Below are 11,016 nucleotides of genomic sequence, written 5' to 3'. Positions count from 1 at the left end.
GCAGTGCAAACGGATTCCAGCAGATGGAGCCCTGCGCAGATTAACACAGCAGCACAGCCCTGCCTTCCTTGTTGAGCATATAGATAAAGGTCACTCACAAGCTTTTTTGACAAAGTGCCACACCCAAGGCTCCTGATTAAGCTTAGCAGTCGAGGAGTAAGAGGAGAGGTCCTATTACAGATCAGGAATTGCTTGATTTGCAGGAATAAATGGACAGTTCTCCAACTGGGGAGATGTAGGAAGAGGAATCCAACTACCCCAAGGATCCTCAGACCTGATAATGCCAAGGTTGCAGGTTCGATCCCTGTAAGGTGACAGCTGCACATTCCTGCATTGACCCACATGGTTCCTTCCAACTATGATCCAGCAGAGCTAATCTTGCGTTGTTGTGCTCCTCCTGACTTCGCTGTGCTTTCTCCAGTAGTGGGCTGAGTTAGGGCAGGATTCCACCCCGCCCTCCGCTCCTCTGGTTTTGGCAGGTCTCCTTGGCAGTGTTGTCTGGAATAAAAGCTGGGCAGCAGTCAAAGGGGGGAAATGAACCTTTTTGTTTAAAAGCCCCCCCCCCCCGCCTTGCATATTTATCCGTTTCACACTGCCATAAAGATTTACAATAGGCGTGGGAGGTTGAAACATGTGGATAATTGGGGGGGGGGGGACACCATTGGGAGCTTTTCCTTATGAATGTCCTTAACCTTCTACCCACATCCCATCTTTGCAGGCCCAAAGATGCATCATTGGTGATATATATATAGAGAGAGAGAGGGGGGGGGAGAGAGAATAGCTTTTGTTGTTGGTGATTTATTTTTATCTTGCAAAGGAACAAGAGGAGAATCAGAGTTCTAAGGAAGAGCCCTACATGTGTTTTGCTTTTATTTAATAAAAAAACACACTAGTATTTTTAGGTATAAATTATGCATTTGAAATAAGAAGCGAGTTACAGTGGTACCTCGGGTTACATACACTTCAGGTTACATATGCTTCAGGTTACAGACTCTGCTAACCCAGAAATAGTGCTTCAGGTTAAGAACTTTGCTTCAGGATAAGAACAGAAATCGTGCTTCGGTGGCACGGCGGCAGCACGAGGCCACATTAGCTAAAGTGGTGCTTCAGGTTAAGAACAGTTTCAGGTTAAGAACAGACCTCTGGAACGAACCCGAGGTACCACTGTAATTTAGACAGAGTGATGGAGAGGGGATGAAGGCACAGAAGAGCAACCCTAGGTCACCACATGCAATAGATGCTCAGCCCAGAAGAGGCGGTGGTGGAAACAGCCAAGAAGATGCAACAGCCAAATGCAACGAGGATTAGACATGCTCAGGAGCTGTGCAGGGAGGACAACACCCACAAGAGCTCTCTTCCTTGAGCCAACAAACTCACCAACAACAGGGTTTCTCTGCCTCTAGCTCACATGCCTTGCATTATAACCAGTGGCGTAGTGTGGGGGGTGCAGGGGGGGCCGGCCGCACCGGGCGCAACATCTGGGGGTTAGGGAAATCCACGGGTTAGGGGGTGCAAATCCATGGGTTAGGGGGCGCAAATTACTTGCCTTGCCCCGGGTTCTGATAACCCACGCTACGTCACTGATTATAATACATACAGAATATTACCCCGCCTATTTTTACTGAAATTTTGTTTTAGTATGGGATGCCTTCTTACAATGTTGGGTGAAGGGTGGGCAAGAAATCGGAATAACGACAGTGGTGTTTGTCTGTCGTACGTAAATCAGCAAGTGGGCCAGTTCTTCGGAGCGGTCAAGCATAATACTATGGCATTCTAGGGGCCGATTTTTTGGCTCAATAACAATCATAATTTTATTATTTATACGCCGCCCATCTGTCTGGGTTTCCTCAGCCCGTCTTATGATGTTTTAAGGTCGTTCATGTTCCGATCTCTTAGAGGTTTTATACGTATTATCTACCCACCACCTTAGGGTTTCTGCAGGAAGGGTGATCCAGAAAGAGCAACAGCAAAACTGTTGTGAAGTTATGGGTGAACATATCAGACGACACAGCCTTGGTGCGTAGTGGTTGAGGAGCTTCTCTTTAATCCTGTCCCACAGCGCTGCCTGGACTGCTAGAGGCGCAACCAATGCTCGGGCCGTCTTGAACACTTCAGGGCCACAAAGGCTGAGAAAGAGGCCCCGCTCATGCTCTACAGACCCGCCTGTCAGCTCATTTGCTTGGAGGTAGCAGTCAAACCGAGCGAAGTAGGAGTCCCATGATTCAGAGGCTGGGGAAAACGGAGGTAGAGGCACGAGTGAAGCCATGGTTCCGATGCCAACGTGGTGGGCGATGGATGGAACACAGTGCTCTAGCCAGACGGTGAGCTCTGAATTGGTTCTGTTCAGTGATTTCGCTCAGTGTTTCAGCTCAGCTCAGAGGGTGGCCGCGTCTGGCTGTGCTCTGATGTCCATCGATCCCACCTTCATCGCCAGTGTTAAGTTGTGGGTGAGCATATCAGACGACACAGTGATTCTTCAGACAGCTCTTGTTTATTCACAGGCCAGAACAGAACTGAACTGAAGGGTTGACTCAGCCTGCTTATATAGAGCTCAACTACAATGCAACAGTAACCATTTTCTGTAACTATCCAATCACTGAACATCACTTTCAATTCCTTATTTGCATATGTGGACCTGAGTGAAAACTGTCTATAGTATCCCCCCTGCTGGCCCAGGGTGAGAACATCAGTATGTACATCACAACTATAGCAAAAAAAAATTCCTTCCAGTTGTTATTGGTATGAACTTTCGTGTGTATCTGAAGAAGTGTGCATGCACATGAAAGCTCATACCAATAACGAACTTATTTGGTCTCTAAGGTGCTACTGGAAGGCTTGTTGTTGTGTAGTCATTTAGTCGTGTCCGACTCTTTGTGACCCCCTGGACCAGAGCACGCCAGGCCCTCCTGTCTTCCACTGCCTCCCATAGTTTGGTCAAACTCATGCTGGCAGCTTCGAGAACACTGCCCCACCATCTCGTCCTCTGTCGTCCCCTTCTCCTTGGGCCCTCCATCTTTCCCAACATCAGGGTCTTTTCCAGAGAGTCTTCTCTTCTCAGGAGGTGGCCAAAGTCTTGGAGCCTCAGCTTCAGGATCTGTCCTTCCAGTGAGCACTCAGGGCTGATTTCCTTCAGAATGGATCGGTTTGATCTTCTCGCAGTCCACGGGACTCTCCAGAGTCTCCCCCAGCACCAGAATTCAAATCATCCATTCTTCGGCGATCAGCCTTCTTGATGGTCCAGCTCTCACTTCCATACATCACTCCTGGGAAAACCAGAGCTTTACGGACCTTTGTTTGCAAGGTGGTGTCTCTACTTTTTAGGATGCTGTCTAGGTTTGTGTTTGCTTTCCTCCCAAGAAGCAGGTGTCTTTTAATTTCGTGGCTGCTGTCACCATCTGAAGTGATCATGGAGCCCAAGAAAGTCAAATCTCTCACTTCCTCACTGTCAGGCTACCTACCTGTAACTAGTAAAAAAAAAAGTTCTTGTTTTCTGGCACCTAGAACCTCCTCGTCCTTCTCCGAGGGGGTGCATGCAGCCCCTCTCCCCTGGGGACGCCGGGCGAGAGCCTGCCCCGCCTGCGCGCATCGCCCTGCGCCCTGGAAGCCGCGCTCTTCTCCATCCTCCCCGGCTCTCCAAGCGCGCAGGGCGCGTTGCCCTTTTAAGAAGTGCCCACCTCCCAGGGAGGGGCCAGGAAGCTGTTTCCCGTCTCGCGACATTCCCGAGCCCGTCTCCTCTCTCCTCCCCCCGGCCCCCCCTCCCCTCCCCTCCCTCCCCGGGCCGGTCCTCTCCCGCGTGCTCCTCCCCGATTCCCCTTTGCCCTGCCCGGCGGGCGCCGGCAACTGTGGCGGCGGCTGCTGCTGCTGCTCCACCTCGCCACCATTGCGGGCCGGGGAGGGCGCCCCCTTGAAGCCCCCCCCCCCGCGAAGATCGCCCCAAACCCTTCCCTTCCCCCGGCGGCGGCGGCAGTGATGCAGCATCCGCAGCCCTAAGAGCGAGGAAAAGTTCGGGGGCGGAGGGGGAAAGGAAGAGAAAAAGGCTATATAAAGTTGGGCGTTGCAGCGCCGGGGCGAAGTTTGGCGAGACCCCCTGCGCAGGAAGGTGAGCGCTTCTGGGGGGGGGCATGCGAGGGTGAGGGGGGTGGCGCATCCATCCCCGGGGAGAAAGAGAGGCGGGCGGGCAGCGCCTTGTATCGGAATGCCGGGGGAGGCCGAGCGGGAGCTCAGGGCGCAGGGATCCCCTCCTGCGCGCCAGGCGGAGAGCCCGTGCCCGGCGGCGCCCTCAAGACAAACAGAAGGATTCCTGCAACGCAGGAGGATCTCCTGCGCGGGGAGCGGGAGCAGGAGGGCGGCTGGAGTCTGGGCCGGGTAGGTAGGGGATCCTTTCATCGGAGTAGCTTGAAAGCGCAGGAGGATGGGAGGCGGGAGGTTTGGGTGCGCAGCGAAAACTTCCCCGGACTTTTTTCCTTTTTCGTCTTGCTGCTTTCGCGGAAAAGGAGCCCCGCGAGGGCTTCAAGGCTTGCTTTTTTGACACTTGTACCAAGACTCCTAACTTATGGCTATAGAATAGTAGAGCGGAAGAGACCCCACAAGGGCCATCTAGCCCAGCCCCACTGCAATGCAGGAATCGCAGATTCCTGACGGAGGATCACGCAAGCTCTGTTTGAAAACCTCCAACCAAGGACAACCCGCCAACTTCCAGGGGAATCCATCCCGCTGTCAAACAGCTGTTACTTGTCAGAAAGTTCTTCCTAATGTTTGGAATCTCCTTTATTGTCTTTTGAATCCATTGGGTGGGTTCTTATTGTAGGGATCAGTGGGGTTAAGCGTGGGGGGGTAGTCCCCCCCAATCCCTGGAACTTTCCCCCAAACCCACTTGCAATGGGAGGCTAGGAAAAATTCTTCCTCTAGCAAACAGAGCGCTACAACCAGACCCAGCTCGCAGAAGCACCCCAGTAATGCTTCTTCCCATTTACGGCTTGGCTCACTTGCTTAAGTTGCCTGTTAGCTGTTCTCTCTGCTTGTTGAGAAACGTCACAGGTTCATTGCATCAGAGAAAGCTTCTATGGAGCAGAGCCAGTTTTGTTAGATGCTCTTCTGTGTTGGCTCTACATTAATTTTGTATGTGGGGGTTGATGGAGGCAGGGAAGTATTGCCGTCTTGCTTTTGGGGTGATGGGTTTGATGGCCCATTTGGGCTGTTGGTTCTCATAATCCTTCTACCCACTTGCAGAGGCTTCGTGAAGTTTGTGACAGGTAAAGGTAAAGGGACCCCTGACCATTAGGTCCAGTCATGGCCGACTCTGGGGTTGCAGCGCTCATCTCGCTTTACTGGCCGAGGGAGCCGGCGTACAGCTTCCGGGTCATGTGGCCAGCAGGACTAAGCCACTTCTGGCAAACCAGAGCAGCGCACGGAAACACCGTCTACCTTCCCGCCAGAGTGGTACCTATTGATCTACTTGCACTTTGACGTGCTTTCGAACTGCTAGGTCGGCAGGAGCAGGGACTGAGCAACGGGAGCTCACCCAGTCGCGGGGATTCGAACCGCCGACCTTCTGATCAGCAAGTCCTAGGCTCTGTGGTTTGTGACAGAATAGGGTGCTACTGCCACTCCAATGTGCCAGCCATTCCCAGAACACTAGGAGGAGGACATTGAATCCCTGCTTGCTGTTCCTGTTTTTCAATGAGATTTGAAAACACTAATCTGACGTAGGCGGGAGATGTTCTGTGGGTTTGGAGGCCGTGCCTGTTAGGGGTGGGAAGCCTGTAGGATGTATGAATTAGGGAGTTTAAAATGTCACTGGGATTTTTTTCCTGGTCCTTGACCCTGCCCTGAGTCAAGTGAAGGATTCTGTGTTCCAATAGCAGAAAGGATACCATCACCCTGACTGCCGCCTCCCTCCTCAAATCCCCAGGGGTGTGACGCTCTGGAGTCTCCTGATGTTGGTGGAGGCGATGCTGGGTGTTGGTGGTGGGGTTTATAATTTGTTCCAGGGCATGCCCGAGCAACCGAGAAGTTGGGAGGTGGGGAGTGGGAGCATAAGATACGCGTCCCTTGTTGTCAGGAGTTATTTTTAGGAGAATGACCGGTCCTTCGTGTATGTTCCGAATACACAGAAACATTCCCGATCCGGGGGAGCGTTGGGGAAGAGGGAGAATGCAAAGTTGCTCTGTCTCTGGGTCCTATCGAAGGACAGGTTGTTGTGTTCTCCTCTTGGGAGCACAAGATAGGTAAAATGACACCGCTTATTTGGGTCAGCTGAGGTGGACGTATACAGACGAGTCCCCTTCGTATAGCGGTCGGGCAAATTTTCTGGTATCCGTGGAGCGTGCTGCGGCCTGAAACCATTCCTGTGGCTGATTGTAAATGCTTCCTAAGTACTCACCCGTTGTTAACAAGGTAATGGAGGCAGCAGTGCTTGGTGGGTTGTGTCCTGGTGCTATGGAAAGTGTTTGGCTTTACATTGAACAAAGAAAAACGTGTGTTGTATTTGTGAACTTGGATAGTGGCAGTGCTCCCCCCCCCCCCGGCTTTGCCCATGGCATGTTCTTAAAAGCTTGGACGTTCTCCTAATATCCTCACAAAAAATTTATTTTTTAAAAGGGGTGGATAGGTTTCCAGGCTCTCTGTTCAGAGAGGGCCTTTCCACCTGACCTTGAATCCTGCCGCAGTTTAAACAGTTCAGAAGCTGTCCAGCTTGGTGCTATCTAATCCCTCAGGTGGTGCAATGGGTCAGTGTGTCCGGCTGTTAAACAGAAGGTTGGTGGTTCGATCCCACCCAGGGACGGCTGTTGTGCTCAGGATTCCTTCCAACTCTGTGATCATATGATTCTATGAATATTTGGGAGAGAGGTTAGGGGGGCGGGGAATGTGACTGCTAAATTCTAGGGAAATTGACTTTGTTCTAAATTATGTTCTCAGTTTCCAGGAAAGGCCGTTTAGCCATTTAGCTTACTCTCTACCAGTGAGAAGAATCTCTGATACTGCATTTGTGGCATTTTGGGAACTGAGGAGGGTTCCCCACTGTCCTATATGACCTTAGTTCTTGCCCTCCCCTTTCCATGGGATGTTAGGGCCTGCAGTGACCAAGGACTGGGCAAGGGCCATGATTCAGTGGTAGAACATCTGCTTTGCATGCAGAAGGTCCCAGGTTCTGTTGGCATCTCTGGGTAGGGCTGGGAGAGAACCCCTTCTCTCTTTCCAGAAACCTTGGAGTGCAGCTGCTGCCAGTCAGTGCAGTCAGTACTGAGTGAGATGGACTGCTGGCCTGACCCTGCTTAAGGTGGCTTCCTATATGCCTGCGTTTCCATGCTGGGTTGTGTGCAATAGCCCCTTCTTTGGATTTCTTTACAGATGGTGATCCTGAGCTGCCGTTCCTTTGCTTCTCCCCCTACATCGCGTGGCTTGGCTCACTTCCTTGAGTTGCTCAGGCTGGAAGCAGCTCTCGCAGGGCGTCCACTTTTCCTCTCGGCACCCACTGATGTCTGGGTTGCTTGGGCGGACTGGCAAGGGAGGAGGCTGGTCCCCTTGGGCTCGAGGCCGGACCAGATAGCCTTTGACTTGGACACTGTGTGACTCTGTCCCAGGTATGGGTGGCAGCAGCTATCTCTCTCTTGCTGTGGCAGTTCCTTCGGTTCTGCTTGCGGGTACCTTGGAGTAACCTTCTGTGGCTGAGGCTGCTGAGTTTTACACCGAAACGTCTTGGAAAGCCTCCGCTCTCTCCCCAACCTGTTGCCCAAATTGGTTACCAAACATGGATTTTGGAGTTTCTTTCTTTTTCTTTTTTAAGAATATTTATTAAAGTTTTCAATAGTACTACAATAAAAATCAAAAAAGAAAAAAGAAAAGAAAAATAACAAAAATGAAAATAATTAAAAGCACACAAAATTTCCATTACTTATTTCCATTAACTTATTTCCCAGACCTCCTCATACCTCCCTTTTTTGTATTCCAATTCAAATTGTTAGTTCAGCAAATCCTTACCCATAAATTTTAACCTAATTCTAAACCTTATTTTCCATATTCTCTTAGGGCATTACAGCTGGAAACCACTTAGTTTCTATCCAACATCATTCTAACATTCATTGATTTTGCAATATTTCTGTGAATAATCTTTAAATTTCTTCCAGTCTTGGAGTTTCTCCTTTTCCAACACCTTGAACTTCTTGTGCTGCTTTTCTAATAGGTTTCCCCAACTGCCTTGGTGTGCGTGTGTGATCATTGCCTCTTGTATATGTGTGTGTGTTTATCTGTCCAAGCCGTTCCCATCTGCCTTGGCCTGTTGTGAGCAAAAGCCCTCCTGATCCTGTCTCTCATGACTGCTCTTTGAGGTCCAGGCAGCTGATCAAATATCCCCTGCTTTGCCAGAAAGCCTCTGGGTAGAGGGAGAGCCGCGATGCCCCAGCAAAAAGCTTTGCTCAGCTAGCTTGGCATGGGAACTTGCCTGCTTCATCATGCGCTGCACATTGCCTTCCCTGTGAATGCATGGACAGTACAGAAAAACAAATCCACCTTCTCTTTCTTTCTCTCTCTCTCTCCTTCTCCCCCCGCCCCCATTTCTGTGGCCAGTTCTGCAAGTCAAGGATCTGTTTCACCAGTAGCAATTAGGTCTGCTGTGTGTCTCCCTATGGCGTCTTCCTTTAATGCTGGGCTGCAGTTGGGAGGGTGCTCTTCAAGGTGGTGGCTGTCCTGCTGTCTTGGCTGCTGAGGGGGTTTGGAGGAAAGTGATTCCACCCCCCCCCCCCGCCCAGCTTGCTTTGTGAAGAAGGTCTTGTGGGTCTAAGGCACATTGCCCTACTTCAGAACATAGTCAAAGATAGTCCTCTCCTCCTCCATGCATTTGTCAAATCCTGTTCAGGCATGGCCAAACTTGGCCCTTCAGATGTTTTGGGACTACAACTCCCATAGTCCCTAGCTAACAGGACCAGTGGTCAGGGATGATGGGATTTGTAGTCCCAAAACATCTGGAGGGCCAAGTTTGGCCATGTCTGCTGTAGATAGTCTTTGACGCCTCCAGTGCCCCCCCCTTGCCCCTAGGTAACCCCACTTCCCCCTTCGGGAAAAGCTGGTCTAGAGCCCTTCTCCCCGGGCCTCAGTTTCCCTGCCTCTGTCCAGGAATGGGGAAGGTTCTGTGAATGGCTGATTGGTCTAGTTTTGATGGGGTGGGGGAAATCCAGCGTTGTTAACCCTTGTCCGGGTGTGGCTCCTTCACAGCATCCCAAGCAGGGCCTAGGAAGACAGTGGTTGCCTGGGACTAGACATTGCCTACTGTTAGGCTCGCGCTCACAGTCCTGCCAGGGAGAAGCGAACTCTTCTTCCTGGACGTCAGTTCTTTGCTCTCTGCCTAAATACTGGGAGTGCCATTTGATGTGCGCACACGGCAGACACAGCAGCTGCCCTGGTGTTCTGACTGGCTCCTCCCCAGCTGAGTCAAGCCTGTCATTCCACAGCCTGTCAATCCTGCCCCCTTAGAGGTTTGTGGCACTGTGAAGTCTTGGCCCTTAAACCCTTCAGCTCGACAAGGAAGGGATCTCCATCTTGCCCTTCGCCTCACCCTCTCCATCTTCATCTTTCCCTTTCTCCTCCCTCTGCTCCATCAGCCTGAGCCAGAGGTGGTGATGTGATTAGACTGTTTCAGACTAAGACCAGGGTTCGAATCCCCACTTGTCCATAAAGCTCCCTGGGTCACAGCCTCTGATCCCAACCTGCCTCACATCTTCTGATATTCTTATCCCTTTGGCCTAACATGGTTGCCTTCTTTCGGCAGCTACCTGAAGCTTGATGAATGTACTGGGATCATTCTGAGGCAGACTTCCTGGCAGCCCTGAGAGGCTTTCTCCCTAGTAAAGTAATGCAGAATCATAGAATCATCGAATAGTAGAGATGGAAGGGATCCTGAGGATCATCTTTTCCAACCCCCTGCAATACAGCTGTCCCATATAGGGATCAAACCTGCAGCCTTGGCAATATTAGCATCAGGCTCTCACCAACTGAGCTATTCAGGAATGCAGTGGGACCTTTGGGCACCCTGTGGGATACTCCCTTGCGGATGGTGGTGGTAACACAATTTCCCCTCCTTTAAAGTTTGTAACATCTGCCGCCACAAACTGAGAAGGGAGACTCCAGTGTGAAATTGGTGCTTCTCAGGGAGTTTGATTCTGTTTGTTTAGACCTGAATCAGCATGCAGTGGTACCTCGGGTTAAGAACTTAATTAGTTCTGGAGGTCCGTTCTTAACCTGAAACTGTTCTTAACCAGAGGTACCACTTTAGCTAATGGGCCTCCCGCTGCTGCAGCCGCCACGCAATTTCTGTTCTCACCGTGAAGCAAAGTTCTTAAACCGAGGTACTATTTCTGGGTTAGTGGAGTCTGTAACTTGAAGTGTCTGTAACCCGAGGTACCACTGTATCAGTTTTGTTTTCCTGCTACAGATGTTGACTTAGCATTGTAGAGGTTGGGTGATTTGTGTTAACCGGCAATTGCAAATGGCCAACACATTTGATGTGTATGCATTTTGAACTTTACGTAGAGTGGGTGCAGATGGAATTTTTTGCATTTGATAGCCATTTGGCTCCACTATTTACAACCCAACCCCCCATGGACACACGTGTGTGTGTGTGTGTGTGTGTGTGTGTGAGAGAGAGAGAGAGAGAGAGAGAGAGAGAGAGAGAGAGAGAGATTAGATAAGATCTAGTATATACTTTGGAAAATGGATTGTCAATTTGTTCTCTGTGCATTTGGCCAGCTCTTGAGATATTGCCACCACACTAGGAGTGAGGGTTCCCAAGGTGAGCGCCATTTTGATTCAAGGTGGCATCACTCAATTTTTGGCGTGACCGTTGCAAACTCACAAATTACATTATCCGTTTTTAAAAATACCATATTTTTTTTGGTTTCTAAAAATTCCTGGGCAGTGCCCAGTACTCCCGTCTAATAGTTATATAATCTGCCCATTGAGGATAATGCCTCATGCATCTGGAGTGTCCTCTAGTCCACAAAAACCTTTGACACAATACTGCTC

General features: G+C 50.5%; 1 protein-coding gene across 5 annotated transcripts in view; it reads left to right on the top strand.

Annotated features, from left to right (window-relative positions):
- The first annotated feature begins 3,732 nt into the window (after positions 1-3,732).
- Positions 3,733-11,016, top strand: part of KIF1C (kinesin family member 1C) — a 56,008-nt gene continuing 48,724 nt past the window's right edge. For 2 of the 5 annotated variants that reach the window (XM_083706562.1, XM_083706564.1), the window contains exon 1: positions 6,120-6,396. The gene's annotated coding sequence lies outside the window, so the exon portion shown is untranslated. Of the gene's footprint in view, positions 4,100-6,119; positions 6,397-6,600; positions 6,757-11,016 lie in introns of those variants that run through there. The other 3 variants (XM_083706563.1, XM_083706561.1, XM_083706565.1) reach the window with 3 other exon arrangements.

The sequence above is a fragment of the Podarcis gaigeae genome (genome assembly GCF_964106915.1).
Source record: "Podarcis gaigeae genome assembly, chromosome: 13".
Lineage (NCBI taxonomy): Eukaryota > Metazoa > Chordata > Lepidosauria > Squamata > Lacertidae > Podarcis > Podarcis gaigeae.
This window is presented reverse-complemented; position numbering and strand designations above follow the sequence as displayed.